The sequence below is a fragment of the Pristiophorus japonicus genome, unplaced genomic scaffold (genome assembly GCF_044704955.1).
Source record: "Pristiophorus japonicus isolate sPriJap1 unplaced genomic scaffold, sPriJap1.hap1 HAP1_SCAFFOLD_826, whole genome shotgun sequence".
Lineage (NCBI taxonomy): Eukaryota > Metazoa > Chordata > Chondrichthyes > Pristiophoridae > Pristiophorus > Pristiophorus japonicus.
The window spans coordinates 99,960-116,992 of NW_027254747.1; the positions used below are offsets into that span (position 1 = coordinate 99,960).

Here is a 17,033-nt window from a genome sequence, read left to right on the forward strand (position 1 = left end):
TTTGACAGATGGAATACAATGTCGGAAAATGTGAGGTCATCCACCTTGAAATAAAAACAGTAACAGGGAATATTATTTGAATGGGGAGAAATTACAACATGCTGAGGTGCAGAGGGACCTGGGGGTCCTTGTGCATGAATCCCAAAAAGTTAGTTTGCAGGTGCAGCAGGTAATCAGAAAGGTGAATGGAATGTTGGCCTTCATTGCGAGAGAGATGGAGTATAAAAGTCCTGCTGCAACTGTACAGGGTATTGGTGAGGTCGCACCTGGAGTACTGTGTGCAGTTTTGGTCACCATATTTAAGGAGGGATATACTAGCTTTGGAGGGGGTACAGAGACGATTCACTAGGCTGATACCAGAGATGAGGGGGTTACCTTATGATGATAGATTGAGTAGACTGGGTCTTTACTCGTTGGAGTTCAGAAGGATGAGGGGTGATGTTATAGAAACATTTAAAATAATGAAAGGGATAGACAAGATAAAGGCAGAGAGGTTGTTTCCACTGGTCGGGGAGACTAGAACTAGGGGGCACAGCCTCAAAATACAGGGGAGCCAATTTTAAACCGAGTTGAGAAGGAATTTCTTCTCCCAGAGGGTTGTGAATCTGTGGAATTCTCTGCCCAAGGAAGCAGTTGAGGCTAGCTCATTGAATGTATTCAAATCACAGATAGATAGATAGATTTTTAACCAATAAGGGAATTAAGGGTTATGGGGAGTGGGCGGGTAAGTGGAGCTGAGTCCATGGCCAGATCAGCCATGATCTTGTTGAATGGCGGAGCAGGCTCGAGGAGATAGATGGCCTACTCCTGTTGCTAATTCTTATGTTCTTATAGTCTTATCTTCTTATGACTATGCTTAATCAGCTCTGATGGACGGGTCACATTATCTGCATGCTCGATACGAGACTCCAAAAACAAGTGCTCTACTTGGAGCTCCGACATGGCAAATAAGCCTCATGTGGGCAGAGGAAACACTGCAAGGACACCCTCAAAGCCTCCTTGAAAAGGCGCAATATCCCACAGACACCTGGGAATTCCTGGACCAAGACCACTTAAAGTGGAAGAGAAGGATCCGGGAAGGCGACAACACCTTGAGTCTCTTCGCCTGCAGCTCGGGGAAGCCAAGCGCAAACAGCGGAAGGAGCGCACGACAATCCAAGCACCCCACCCACCTGTCCCTTCAATCAACATCCCATCAACCACCATCTGCCCTACCTGTGACGGAGACTGTATTGGACTCATAAGTCACCTGAGAACTCATTAATGTGGAAGCAAGTCATCCTCGACTCCGAGGGACTGCCTAAGAAGAAGATAGAGTACAAAAGTGTGGATATTATGATGAACCTGTATAAAATACTGGTTCGGCCTCAACTGGAGTATTGTGTCCAAAGGCGACATAAGAAAAAACATTTTTACGCAGCGAGTTGGTCCAGACCTGCAGTAATCACCGGGCAGTGTGAGCTGAGAATGTGCGGTGGGGCAGCGGCACCAGGCAGTAACACGGGAGGTGAGCGAGCTCCAGGGAGTGGGTTAGAGAAACTCTGGGAGAAAAGCACCGAGTGTGGCCCCCGGCCCCGAGCCCCAAGTCCCAGGCCCTAAGGGAAAACACTCCACATTATCCACTTTACAAACACCCGGTGTGGTGGGCCTTAGGCCCGAACAAGAACCTACGGGTTCGGCGAGTTCACAAGTGACTGCAGGGGCTGTGTTCTATTATTGCTGCTGGTTAATTACATCGTGCTCATTTTGACAGTTGGGGATTGTTTCAGCTGATGTTAACAATCCCTGTAACTGTGCTGGAGTTTAATATTTTGATATTTCAAATAACACAATGTGTCGGTATTTGATGTCACCAAGATAAGAGGAGACTAATTGTCCTGTTACCGACTGCTCCAATTTTTGGCCTTTTCTCCTTTCTAACTCGATATTATTTCTGTTCTCATACCTTTGGTTACTCTCATGGACAAGTCCCAATTCGCCATTCCTTCCACAGTGTCTCTCCTCATCTTGGTATCCAGGGATGGTATCGGTAACATGCCCGGAATCACTAAACACAGAACCCAGTCTGTTGATCACTTTCAGCTACTGGACTTAGCGTGTGCCCCACAGCATCTCTCTCACCTTCGATGTGTCAACAGAGCATCACAACTGCAAACATGGTTTCAATTTAAATTTGATTCCACTCAGGAAATGTATTAAAAAAATAAATACATAAAAATAAACTGATCACAACAAATATTTGGCAAAGGTTTAGAGTCAACAAGATGAACAAGTAAACACATCACGGCCCAATAAACCAGCTCTATATTCACAGGATAATCTGTTATCAAACTCCTCGAGTGGACAGATTAGAGAACAATATTAATTCTAAGAACATCTAGCATCTGTTGTAATATGTTTCACATCCTGACTGATACAATCTGTCGGTTTCTTTTCAGTTGCAGTGAATGGAAAATTAGAGGGATGTTGGCATATGGAACTCGGTTAATTCAGCTTCTGAAAGGTGTTTGTGTTAAATGCATTTGATCGAGGGAAAATGTGGTTGGCATCATTAGAGAGAGGGAGAGAGAGAGACAGAGACAGAGTTCACTGAGCAACAGTTGGTGTTAGCAACCAACGAGCCGTGGATATTCCCATCGTAGAATGTTTAGATTAGAAATATTATGTTGGGATCAGAAATGTCTAAAGACCAGTGGTTTGTGCTTGCCACAGGAAGGCCACAGTGTTTTTGCATGCTTCTAATGTTGATGCATGTCGAAGAAAATGCAGACTTGTGTCTCTAGACTATGTAGTAGCCAGGGACTACTATATTAGGTACTGCCTGCTCCAGTTTGATGAGAGGTTGATGGCATAGCAAGAGATCCAGCAGTTTTAAGAATTTATCTCTAGTTATCTGCAGACATCGAATGTCACAGTGTCTTGACAAAATTGGATATACAACTACCCTATTGGGTTAAATTATCGGGATCAATTGTTATAGAACTGTTGCAGAATTGAATTCTTATAGAATGGAAAAGTAGTGAAGTTATGCTTAACCTGTATCGAACATTGTTAGACTGTACTTAAGACTACTGAATACAAATCTAGTTGCCATATTAAAAAAAGGATATAGATGCACTGGAGGGATCCAGAGAAGATTTACAAGGATGATAGCAGAAATGAGGGTATATCTATCCTATAAGGAGAGGCTGGGTATCTTTTCTCTTCAAAAAATAAGGCTGAATGGTGACCTAATAGAATTCTTTAAAATTAGGAAAGGTTTTGATAGAGTAGGTACAGAATGTGTCATGTCTGTAACCTTCACATAACTGTAACCTTTTATGTAACAACACTGTATACACCTGAGAAATGCACATCTCGACCACAGGGGGTGAACTTGTGGGAGACACTCCTCACTTGGTCATCCAGGTATATAAAGGGATGTCCCACGCAGGGTTAGCACTTCTTGGTCCTGGGAATAAAGGTTCAGGTCACGTAGTGACCTTGTCTGCGGTATATGCCTCGTGTGATTCTATAGTAAGGTGTAAGGACATTACATTTGGCGACGAGAAATGGGAATCAACGACCCATGAGGATGGCCACCGGTAGCACAGAGGAACGGTACTGTGTTAGTGAGGACTGGGACGATTTCGTTGAGAGGCTCCAGCAGAGCTTTGTCACGAAGGACTGGCTGGGAGAGGAAGTGGCTGACAAGCGAAGGGCGCATCTATTGACCAGCTGTGGTTCTAAGACATATGCGCTGATGAAAGACCTGCTCGCAACCGAGAAGCCGGCAGACAAGTCCTTTTAAAGAGCTCAGCACACTGATCGGTGAGCACCTCAAACCGGCAAGCAGTATACACATGGCCCGGCACCGGTTCTATACACATCGGCGTCGGGAGGGACAAAGCATATTGAACTTCATTGCGGACCTTCGCCGTTTTGCCAGCCTCTGTAAGTTCACAGACACCTGCAGGGGGGAGATATTAAGGTATTTCTTCATTGAGGGCATTGGTCATGCCGCAATTTTCAGGAAGCTTATTGAGACCAAGGACTTGACTTTAGAAAGGGCAGCAATGATAGCTCAGACCTTCATGGCAGGGGAAGAGGAGACCAAGATAATTTACGCGTGCAGCCCTGGTTCCAACGTGGCGATGGACCAGGGAGTTAACATTGTAAATGCGACTCAGAACCCCACAGGCAGGCAAAGGCAATTCAACACTGCCCAGGCAGCAACAGACTCTAGGGTGGGCCAGCAACAGAGACAATGGCAGGGGGAACGGCAATTCACGCCATCACAAGGGACAATGCGTCCCGGGATGGAACCATTGACACTCACCAACAGAGTGCTCAGGAGTAATCAAAGAGACAATCAGAGAGGAATGCCTGGTAACAGTTCCTTTGTTCACAACAATCTCAGCTCATGCTGGAGGTGTGGTGGCAGACATGCTGCGAAAACCTGTAGGTTTCAATAATTTATCTGTAGAAACTGTAACTTCAATGGTCATTTGGCCAGAATGTGCAGAAAGCTCATAGCGAGGCTAGTTTGCGAGGCTAGTTTACAAGGCAGAGGAACCAGATGAGGGATCTGCAAGGCAGATTGATGCTTGGGGCAAAGTTATGGACGCTGAAGTCCAGTGGGTTCATGTGGCAGACATCCACAGCTCGTATACCAAAACGCCACCTATGATAATGGAAGTCCTATTACATGGCATCCCGGTACGCATGGAGCTGGACACAGGAGCCAGCCAGTCACTTATGAGTGCCCAACAATTTGAAAAACTATGGCCACTCAAAGCTAACAGGCCCAAACTGGAACGCATTGACACGCAGTTATGGACATACACCAGAGAGATTATCCCAATGCTAGGCAGTGCAAACTTGGTGGTCACACACAACGGATCGGAGAACCGGCTGCCACTCTGGATTGTCCCGGGGAATGGTCCCGCACTCTTGGGGAGGAGCTGGCTAGCTGAGATGAACTGGAAATTGGGGGATGTGCACGCCATTTCATCTGTTGAGCAAAGTTCATGCTCACAGGTCCTACAGAAATTCGAGTCACTTTTTCAACTATGTGTCGGGACTTTTAAGGGCACCAAAGTAATGATATGCATCACCTCGGACACCAGACCAGTGCTCCACAAAGCCAGAGCCGTGCCGTATGTGATGCATGAGAGAATTGAGAGTGAGTTGGACAGGCTGCGAAGAGAGGGCATAATTTCGCCTGTTGAATTCAGTGACTGGGCAAGCCCCATCGTTCCTGTCCTTAAAGCGGATGGCTCAGTCAGGATTTGTGGCGACTACAAGGCCACCATCAACCGGATGTCACGACAGGACCAATATCCGCTTCTGAGAGCGGAGGATATTTTTGCCACGCTGGAAGGTGGCAAGCTGTTCACCAAGTTGAACCTCACTTCAGCCTACATGACTCAGGAACTGGCTGAAGAATCCAAGCTTCTGACTACCATCACTACGCACAAGGGGCTATTTATTTACAACAGGTGTCCATTTGGCATTCGTTCAGCGGCTGCTATCTTCCAGAGGAACATGGAAAGCTTGTTAAATCCATTCCTGGAACAATCGTATTCCAAGATGACATCCTAATCACGGGTCGAGACACCGAGGAACACCTCCACAACCTGGAGGAGGTGCTACGCCAACTGGACTGGGTAGGCTTGCGACTAAAGAAGTCCAAGTGTGTGCTTTTGGCCCCAGAGGTCGAGTTTTTGGGCAGGAGGATTGCCGCAGATGGGATCCGGCCTACCGAATCCAAAACGGAGGTGATCTGTCATGCGCCCAGGGCCGGCAACACATCGGAGTTGCGGTCTTTCCTAGGACTCTTGAATTACTTCGGGAACTTTCTGCCGAACTTAAGCACATTGTTGCAGCCGCTACACGTGCTCCTGCCTAAGGGTTGTGAATGGTTTTGGGTGGACTGTCAAGAACGGGCTTTCAATCGGGCGCAGAACCTGCTTTGTTCTAACAAGCTGTTGACCTTGTACAACCCCTGTAAGAAACTGGTTTTAACGTGTGATGTATCATCCTATGGGGTTGGGTGTGTGTTGCAGCAGAGTAATGATGAAGGCCAACTCCAACCTGTGGCTTATGCCTCCAGCTCGCTCTCCCAGGCAGAACGGGGATATGGGATGGTTGAAAAGGAAGCACTCGCATGTGTCTACGGGGTGAAAAAGATGCACTAGTACCTTTTCGGCAGAAGGTTCGAGTTAGAAACGGACCACAAGCCATTAACATCTCTGTTGTCCGACAGCAAGGCTGTCAATGCCAATGCGTTAGCTCGCATACAGCAGTGGGCCCTCACGCTGGCTGCGTATGACTACACCATACAGCACCGGCCAGGCACCAAAAATTGCACTGACGCGCTCAGCAGGCTCCCACTGGCGACCACTGAGGGGGCGGTGGAGCACAGCGCGGAGATGGTCATGACCGTTGAGGCTTTCGACATCGCAAGCTCCGCCATCACAGCCCGCCAAATCAAAATCTGGACCAACAGAGATCCCTTCCTATCTCTGATAAAGAAATGTTTCCTGACTGGAGATTGGGCGCCCATACACAGGAGGTCCGACCATTTCACAGAAGGATGGACGAGCTCTTCATCCAAGCCGACTGCCTGCTATGGGGCAGTCGGGTAGTCATGCCCCACAAAGGTAGGGAAGTATTCATCAGGGAACTCCACAGCGAGCACCCAGGCATCGTGCTAATGAAGGCCATTGCCCGGTCACATGTATGGTGGCCGGGAATTGACTCAGACCTGGAACACGGGGTTCGCAGGTGCACGATGTGTGCTCAGCTGTGAAATGCCCCAAGGGAGGCCCCACTTAGCCCGTGGCCCTGTCCCACCAAGCCATGGTCACGTATTCATGTAGAATACGCGGGCCCGTTCATGGGAAAAATGTTCCTGATTGTTGTCGATGCATACTCGAAATGGATCGATGCATCATATTGAATTCGTGCACAACATCCACCACTGTGGAGAGTCTGCATATGGTCTTTGTGATCCACGGCTTGCCAGACATCCTAGTTAGCGACAATGGCCCATGTTTCACTAGCTATGAATTCCAGGAGTTTATGTCGGGTAATGGTATCAAACATGTCAGGACAGCACCGTTCAAGCCGGCTTCCAATGGCCAGGTGGAACGTACGGTTCAAATCATAAAACAGGGCATGTTCCAGATTCAAGCAACCTCCCTTCAGTACTACCTATTGCGCCTCCTGCTGGCCTATAGGTCCCGCCCGCATTCGCTCACGGGAGTCCCGCCCACAGAACTACTCATTAAATGCATGCTTAAAATGCGGCTGTCCCTCATTCATCCAGCCCTGTCAGACATTGTTAAGGGCAAGCGCCAGTCTCAAATCGAGTGCCATGATCGCAACTCAGTGGGGAGATGCATAGAAATCAATGACCCTGTATTCGTTCTTAGTCATGCTTTGGGACCCAAGTGGCTTGAGGGTACTGTAATTGGCAAAGAGGGGAATAGGGTCATAGTGGTCAGACTTAGCAATGGGCAGATATGCTGCAAACATCTCGACCAAGTAAAGAAACGGTTTAGCATGGACACTGAGGAACCTGAGGAAGATCATGAGATGTTACCCACACCACTGCCAGTGAACGAGCAACAGGACATTCAACAGCATGTACAGTCCCTGCGGCCAGCCCGGACAGGCCGGAATCACCTCAGGTCACCGAGACCCCAACTGTGGCGCTCCACAAGAGAGCATTGACCGCCTGAAGGACTCAATCTTTGACCCAAAGACATGGAGGGGAGGTGATGTCATGTTTGTAACCTTCATATAACTGTAACCTTTTATGTAACACTGTTCACTGTAAACACCTGAGAAATGTACACCTTGACTACAGGGGGTGAACTTGTGGGAGTCACTCCTCACCTGGTCATTCAGGTATATAAAAATAAGAACATAAGAACATGAGAATTAGGAACAGGAGTAGGCCATCTAGCCCCTCGAGCCTGCTCCGCCATTCAACAAGATCATGGCTGATCTGGCCGTGGATTCAGCCCCACTTACCCGCCCGCTCCCCATAACACTTAATTCCCTTGGTTAAAAATCTATCCATATGTGATTTGAATACATTCAATGAGCTAGCCTCAACTGCTTCCTTGGGCAGAGAATTCCACGGATTCACAACCCTCTGGGAGAAGAAATTCCTTCTCAACTTGGTTTTAAATTGGCTCCGCCGTATTTTGAGGCTGTGCCCCCTAGTTATAGTCTCCCCGACCAGTGGAAACAACCTCTCTGCCTCTATCTTGTCTATCCCTTTCATTATTTTAAATGTTTCTATAAGATCACTCCCCATCCTTCTGAACTCCAACGAGTAAAGACCCAGTCTACTCAATCTATCATCATACGGTAACCCCCTCATCTCCAGCATCAGCCCAGTGATTCGTCTCTGTACCCCCTCCAAAGCTAGTATATCCTTCCTTAAGTAAGGTGACCAAAACTGCACACAGTACTCCAGGTGCGGCCCCACCAATACCCTGTACAGTTGCAGCAGGACCTCCCTGCTTTTGTACTCCATCCCTCTCGCAATGAAGGCCAACATTCCATTCGCCATCCTGATTACCTGCTGCACCTGCAAACTAACTTTTTGGGATTCATGCACAAGGAACTCAAAAGAGTTTCATGCACAAGGACTCCCAGGTCCCTCTGCACCGCAGCATGTTGTAATTTCTCCCCATTCAAATAATATTCCCTTTTACTGTTTTTTTCCCCAAGGTGGATGACCTCACATTTTCCGACATTGTATTCCATTTGCCAAACCTTAGCCCATTCGCTTAACCTATCTAAATCTCTTTGCAGCCTCTCTGTGTCCTCTACACAACCCGCTTTCCCGCTAATCTTTGTGTCATCTGCAAATTTTGTTACACTACACTCTGTCCCCTCTTCCAGGACATCTATGTATAATGTAAACAGTTGTGGTCCCAGCACCGATCCCTGTGGCACACCACTAACCACTGATTTCCAACCCGAAAAGGACTCATTTATCCCGACTCGCTGCTTTCTGTTAGCCAGCCAATTCTCGATCCATGCTAATACGTTTCCTCTGACTCGGTGTACCTTTATCTTCTGCAGTAACCTTTTGTGTGGCACCTTATCGAATGCCTTTTGGAAATCTAAATTCACCACATCCATCGGTACACCTCTATCCACCATGCTTGTTATATCCTCAAAGAATTCCAGTAAATTAGTTAAACATTCTATAGTAAGGTGTAAGGACACTAAAGAATGAATGTTTACACTTGTAGGGAAGAGCATAACAAAGGCCATCAATATACGATAGTCACCAAGAAATCAAATAGGGAATTGAGAACAAACTTTTTTATCCAAAGATTGGTGAAAATGTGGAACTCACTACCACAGGAAGTGGTTGAAGCGAATAGTATAGAAGCATTTAAGGGGAGACTAGTCAAGCATATCAGAGAGAAGGGAATAGCAAGTTATGCTGATCGAATTAGATGAGGACAGGCGAGAGGAGGCTCAAGTGGAGAATAAAAATGGTCTTGTTGGGTCGAATGGTATGTTTTTGTACCGTATATCTCATGTAATCCTGTTTTTCAAGAAACACTGCTTGAAGGTGGAGATAAATGACTTGCATCCAAATGCAATTGTTGCTTTAGTTTTCTTTGTAAATCACAAAGTCTGGACATAATTTGTTTGTGAAATTAAAACTTGATGTGCTGTTCAAGCACATGAGGAGGGAAAGTTAGCTGAAATTTAAGGGGATAATCAAGTTTGCTTTTTGAAAAGAGCCAGTCAATGTAGTCTTGTCCAAACTACATATTCAGAAAGAAGTTTTTGGAGGGAGACTGTTGTGTTAAAATTAACTAACATCCTTCATCTCGCAGACTGAATTGCTCTCTGGCATATTTTGGGGAATAAAAGGTCCAAGAAGAGTTAAGTAAAAATGGTTAAATAAAATTAAACAAACAAAATGGGTTATAACTTGGAGCAAGTGGGAATGTTTGATCTATGTTTTAAAGATATTAAGATAATATTGTATTAGACAGTAAAATTCCTCCGGGGCTCTTGAGTGAAATGGTGAATACTGTATCAAAGTTAATGAAAGGGAGTGAATGAAGATGTAAGATGAAAACAGGAAAATTACACCATCAATTTGGATTTTTTTCTTAAATCATTGTTCTTGGGTGAATTGGCATAAATCATCTGGGTGCAATCTGGTATTAATGCAAATTCTTGTGAAAGTCAGGGAAGTGTAGTAAATTGATAAGATTTATCTTCAAGGTGTTTGTGCCATTGCTTGTACTGAAACATAAGAAAACTGGATTTGATGCCCTGACCACTATAATGTGGTTTACTTCCTCTTTAAAATATTTTGAATTGTGTGTTTCACTGAAGTTAGGCGCAGTGCTGCAGTTAATTGTGGGTATTGAACTGTTTCTGGTGAATTAATGTGGACTGTGTTATTTGGGAATAGATTTGTGTGGGATCATTCTGTGCTGAACATATTGCTGGGCTGCGGGTTTGGCCTCAGTCCCAGTTAAGAAATGTTGTTGACATCAAATCCAGGGACTACTTACATTATGACACCAAATCCAGGGTCCACTTATACTGTGACACCAAATCCAGGGACCACATGCATTGTGATCCCAAATCCAGGGGGCACTTACTCTATGACACCAAATCCATGGACCACTTACACTGATAAACTAGATTCAGGGACAACTTACACCATGACACCAAATCCAGGGATTACCAATACTGTGACAAAAAACCTGGAACCACTGAAGCACCAAATCCAGGGACCACTTACACTGAGACACCAATTTATAAAACCTTTCACGACCACCGGACGTCTCAAAGTTTTTTTTTTTAACAGCCAATGAAGTACTTTTTGGAGTGCAGTCACGATTGTAATGTGGGAAACGCGGCAGCCAATTTACGCACAGCGAGCTCCCACAAACAGCATTGTGATAATGACCAGATAATCTGTTTTTTTGTTATATTGATTGAGGAATAAATATTGGCCAGGGCACCGGGGATAACTCCCCCGCTCTTCTTCGAAATAAATGTAGTATCATGGGATCTTTTAGCGCACTTGAAAGGGCAAACGGGGCCTCGGTTTACAGCGCAGTGCTCCCTCACAGGCGAGTGTGCTGCGCACTGAGACTACAAAATTACATAGGATATACGGCACATACACTATCCAGTCCATGCCGGCGTTTATGCTCCGCTTGGGAATTATAGAGCCTCAACATGAGGAATGATAATCTTCAGCCCAGGTATAGGGGTTATTAAAATCAGAAGAAACAAACTCTAGCTGCCAGAATGAACATGGTTCAGTGCTCAAAGCAATTACGATAAATCCAGGTCTATTGACAAACGTGGCCTTTCAATGGCGGGTTGTTTCCCCAGCATGCACCGCGGGGGAGAATGTGCCGCACCCAGTCTACAAGTTCCCAGCGCGCAAGCGCGAAATCCGCCTTGGTTAGGAGCATCCGCGCTGCGTGTAATGGTGGAGAGAGACAGTAGGGAGAGGCTGCGGACAACTCGGTAAGATTCATGGGGCGGAGGGGCGTAATGGATCCGCGAGTGGGCGGAGAGGCTTCATAAACAACTGGTGTATGCCGCAAGCCGGGTATAATAACCTGATCGCCCCACGTTTGCAGCTCGCGACTTTCTCCAATTCACAGGCCCAGGCTAACTGCCGCCATCTTTGTACAGGAAGGCCGGTTCCACGCTCCGCCATCTTGAAACAGTGAGTAGTAAAGCGCATGCGCTGTTCTCTTGGTGCAAAACGTGGGTGGGGCTTCAGTGTTTGGTCCCAACTGGGGCCAAGTGCCCGTGTGAAAATTGCAGCCTCACCATCTCGTCTAAAGATGCTACTCAGTTTACATCCCACACATTTGTAGCAAGAGCCTCAGAGATGGGTCCCCTTCTATAGTCCTAGGGCTGGAATGCCCCGTCTACAGTCCCAGGGTTCGAATCTCCATGTACAGTCCCAGGTTTAGAATCTCCATGTACAGTCCCAGGTTTACAATCTCCATGTACAGTCCCAGGTTTACAATCTCCATGTACATTCCCAGGATTAGAATCTCCATGTACATTCCCAGGATTAGAATCTCCAAGTACAGTCCCAGGGTTGGAATCCCTATGTACATTCCCAGGATTAGAATCTCCATGTACAGTCCCAGGGTTAGAATCTCCATGTACAGTCCCAGGGTTGGAATGCTGGGACTGTACACAGACAAAGAAAAAAATAGAGGCCTTGAATCTGAGTTGGGAAAGCAATCATAGAAACATGATTCAGTTTCTATACTAATATATTTGAAATCAAATCCAATGAATTGTTGCAAGTAGCATATTCCTTTCATGCCAAGTGGGAAACAAGTGATGTCTGGGATGTGCAGAGTGTTTGAGCCTGGTTACACAGCGTGTCTCACGGCTCTCCACTCCAAATGTGCTTCTTTCGGTTCACAGTCTTATTTACAAATCCAACTGACTGGATATACCTCACCGTTTAAACCGCATCACGGAAATATCAGCATTTGATATTTAGTTATGCTAAACCTTAATAAAACATTGGTTAGACCTCAGCTGGAGTACTGCGTTCAATTCTGGGACCCAAACTTTAGGAATGATGCCAAGCTTTTAGAGAGGGTGCAGAAGGAATGGTGCCAGGGATAAGAACATAAGAAATAGGAACAGGAGTAGGCCAAACGGCCCCTCGAGCCTGCTCTGCCATTCAATAAGATCATGACTGATCTGATCATGGACTCAGCACCACTTTCCCGCCCGCTCTCCATAACCCCTTATCCTCTTATCATTTAAGAAGCTGTCTATTTCTGTCTTAAATTTATTCAATGTCCCAGTATCCACAGCTGTCTGAGGCAGCAAATTCCACAGATTTACAACTCTCTGAGAGAATAAATTTCTCCTCATCTCTGTTTTAAATGGGCAGCCCCTTATTCTAAGATCATGCTCTCTAGTTCTAGTCGCCCCCATCAGTGGAAACATCCTTTCTGCATCCACCTTGTCAAGCCGCCTCATAATCTTATACGTTTCGATAAGATCACCTCTCATTCTTCTGAATTCCAATGAGTAGACAACCTACTCAACCTTTCCTCATAAGTCAACCACCTCATCTCCGGAATCAACCTAGTGAACCTTCACTGAACTGCCTCCAAAGCAAGGAGTGGATGAGGCACTTCAGTTATTGGCAAAAGAACCGGAGGTGAGATGTGGAATCATTTGTTACACAGCGACTAGTTGTGATCTGGAATGCTCTGCCTGAAAGCAGATTCAATAGTAACTTTCAAAAGGGAATTGGATAAATACTTGAAGGGAAAAATATACTATGCTACGGGTAAAGAGCAGAGGAGTGAGACTCGTTGAATAGTTCTACCAAAAGGCCGGCACAGACATGATGGGCCGAGTGGCCTCCTTCTGTGTTGTACCACTCCCCGACAATGGCAGATAGTCTTACCCAGAGTGTCCTGCATGGGGGGGTATGCCCTATCTCCATCAGCAGGGGGACAGCGCACGGGAAGGGCTGATCCCGGAGAGCGCCTTCCTGTGCGGAGCGGCTCCCGGAGACTGAGCAGAGCGAGCGCGGCCTCAGCAACACCGAATGTAGGTCTCAGACCCCGAGTCAGAGCCGCAGGGCCTGGTGGACGTGCGACCAGGGCTCCGGCACCAGGAAGCCCCAGGGGCAGCACCTCCCCCACACAAGGAAAACGACAACTTGCATTTATACAGCAGGCCGCTCTGTGTCGGTGTGGGCGCTGGATGCGGAGGTCGGTTCCGGGCCTCCTGTGTGGGTCTGTTTGTTGCATCAGTTTGAGCTGGATTGGAGATGGAGAAGTTGCTGGGTTTAACCCCCAGTATTTCTGAGCCCAGTAGGACCAATAATTTCCCATGTGGGACTGTCACGAAAGGTGGGTTCCCTTCCCTGAAGGACATTGTGACCAGTTAGATTTTTAACGACAATCTAGCAGCTTCTTTGGTGACATTTCTCCAGTGCCAGCCCAACAAATGACCAGATTCATTAAGCTCAATTTCACAACCTGTCTTTATGTTTAGGTAGGTTCTCTCTCAACCTTCCGTTTCCTGTTTGAAATTCATTTTACAGGGTGTCAAAAGGGGAGGATTTGCAGACGGGAATCTCAAACCAAATGTCACGCCAAGATCTCAAGGAGTTACTCGTTACATTGGGACCGAAATATGATCGACCTTTGAGCATGAAAGCTAAAAGCACCGTTCACAGCAGGGAGAAACGGTACATGTGCTCTGTGTGTGGACAAGGCTTCAGCCTATCATCTAACCTGGGGAGGCACAAGCGCAGTCACACTGGGGAGAGGCCGTTCACCTGCTCCGTGTGTGGGCAGGGTTTCATTTGGTCATCTGACCTGCTGACACACCAGCGAGTTCACACTGGGGAGAGACCATTTACCTGTGCAGTGTGTGAGAAGGGATTCACTCGGTCATACCATCTTGTAACTCACCAGCGAATTCACACTGGAGAGAGGCCGTTCACCTGCTCCGTGTGTGGCAAGGGATTCGCTCAGTCATCCGAACTGCTGACACACCAGCGAGTGCACACTGGGGAGAGACCGTTCAGTTGCTCTGACTGTGGGAAGGGATTCACTCGATCATCTCACCTGCTGATACACCAGCGAGTTCACACTGGGGAGAGGCCATTCACTTGCCCCGAGTGTGGGAAGGGATTCATTCGGTCTTCCGACCTGCTGGCACACCAGCGATTTCACACTGGGGAGAGGCCGTTCACCTGCTCTGAATGTGCGAAGGGTTTCACTCAGTCATCCACCCTGCTGAAACACCAGCGAGTTCATACTGGGGAGAGGCCATTCACCTGCACTGAATGTGGGAAGGGATTCACTCAGTCATCAAGCCTGCTGAGACACCAACGAGTTCATATTGGAGAGAGACCATTTACCTGCTCTGAGTGTGGGAAGAGTTTCACTCAGTCATCCGACCTGCTGAAACACCAGCGAGTTCACACTGGGGAGACACCATTCACCTGCTCTGAGTGTGGGAAGGGATTCACTCAGTCATCCCACCTACTGAGACACCAGCGAGCTCACAAGTGACTGCAAGGTTTGAATTCTGCTGTTGTTGCTGCTGTTAATCACATCCCTGATTGAATCATGTTCATTCTGACTGTTGGAGTTTGTTTCTGCTGGTGTTGATAATCTTTTAACTGAGCTGGAGTTTAATATTTTGATATTTCAAATAACAGTGTGTCGATATTTAATGTCTCCTAGATAAGAGGAGACTAATTGATGTCCTTTTACTGACTGCTACATTTTTGGGCCTTTTCTCCTTTCTAATTCTACTTTATTTCAGTTTTCATACCTTCAGTTACTTCATGGACAAGTCCCAGCTCCCCATACCTCCCAGCGTGCCTCTCCTAGCCTTGAGATGCAGCGATAGTATTGGTAACATGCCCGGGATCACGAAACACAAAACCCAGTCTGTGAATCACTTTCAGCTACTGGACTTTGCGTGTGCCCCACAGCATCTCTCTCACCCTCGATGTGTGAATAGAGCATCATGCCTGAAAACGTTGTCTTGAATTTAAATCCACTCAGAAAATATATTTAACCAAACATAAACAAGTAAATACATCATGGCCCAATAATGCAACTTTATATTCACTGTTATCTAACTCCTTGAGAAGACAAAATAAATATCCCAAATGTAAGAGCTCCTCGAATCCTTCAATACCTTTCAAATCATGACCAGTTCCTTCTTATTCTAGAATTCCCCATCCCTGTGGGAAATGAAATTGGTCAAAAAATGCTAATTGGAAATTTCTAACATTTTTTCTCTTTCTGGTGTTTAAAGCTGACCAGTTCCTTCTCTCAGAGAATCTCTGAGGAGACTCTTTGATTTAAACACAGATCTCTCCTCTCTTATATCTGGGATTAGAGTTACGGGGAATTTAAAAACCTGACCACTCAAAAGGGCCCGTCAGTCATATACAGACTGACCCGATCACACAGCTCGGTGTCAGTGTGAACTATTCCTCTCTCCTGCCTGTAACCGATGAAACTTGTAACACTGAGGCTGAAATTCCACTTCCGTGTGCCGGGATGGAGGTAGTGCTGGGCACAGAGGAAGCAGCAAACTGGGTTCAGAGTGGGCATTCTGGCTTTGCCCATTCCTGGGGTTTCCCCTGAGCATGTGCTGGGGCCCAGTGGGCATTCACTGCTCTGGGGTATTTCTGGACGTGTCCTCACTGCCCCTGGAATTCCCACACATTGCCCCCTGGGTGTGAGGCCAGCGCTCTGTGCCTTTAAACACTGGAGTGAAGCCGAGTCCTGCAGGCACACACTCACCAGGAGGAGTTTCTAACTGTCTAGACCGACCTTTTGGGAAAATTAATCACACTTTTGGGCCAGTTGTGTTTTTTTCCCATTGTTCCATTTCCTGTTCCTTTGGTTTAAATCTTTATTTGTTCCCTTTGGTTTGGTTTTACTTTCACTGCTGGGCCTCCCACTAAAAGCACTTTGTCTGATCTGCCCGTGGGAATTAGCAGACCCATGGTAACACTGGTAAGACATTCTATTCCACAGAATAGGCTAGTTGGAAATTCTAATCAGATCAGGGGAAAGAACAGGGTTTGTCTGTTATTGACCACAATGTAAGCTTAAACCAGATTGGGTAATATATTAGATTATAATGTGCGATGTTTATACCTATAATTGTGAAACTATAAGAAATAATATAATTAACAGTAGGCAGAGTAGTTTAGGGATATTGAGAACATTACCGAAGAAAAGTATCTGCTGGGATCCAGGGAATGCGTTCAAGTTCCAGCTGTCTTTTCCTTGCTTCCTGCCAAAATCCAGCAGAGAAGCCAGGGATGGATCACTGCAGGGAATAAAAGTGAAGGGAGACTGATGTAAGGGGGCAGTCGGGACTGGAGACATCGGAGATCAAGCTCAGGGTGCCTGAGGTTCCATCCAGCGGGCTGACCTCATGTCAGTTACTGTGGACACGCGGGACTTGCATGTTTACTCTGATTGATGGATCAA

The 17,033-nt window shown here is 46.6% G+C and overlaps 1 pseudogene; it reads left to right on the forward strand.

Moving 5' to 3' along the window:
* Positions 1 to 16,151, forward strand: part of LOC139257401 (zinc finger protein 420-like) — a 32,668-nt pseudogene extending 16,517 nt beyond the window's left edge.
* Positions 16,152 to 17,033: the final 882 nt, after the last annotated feature.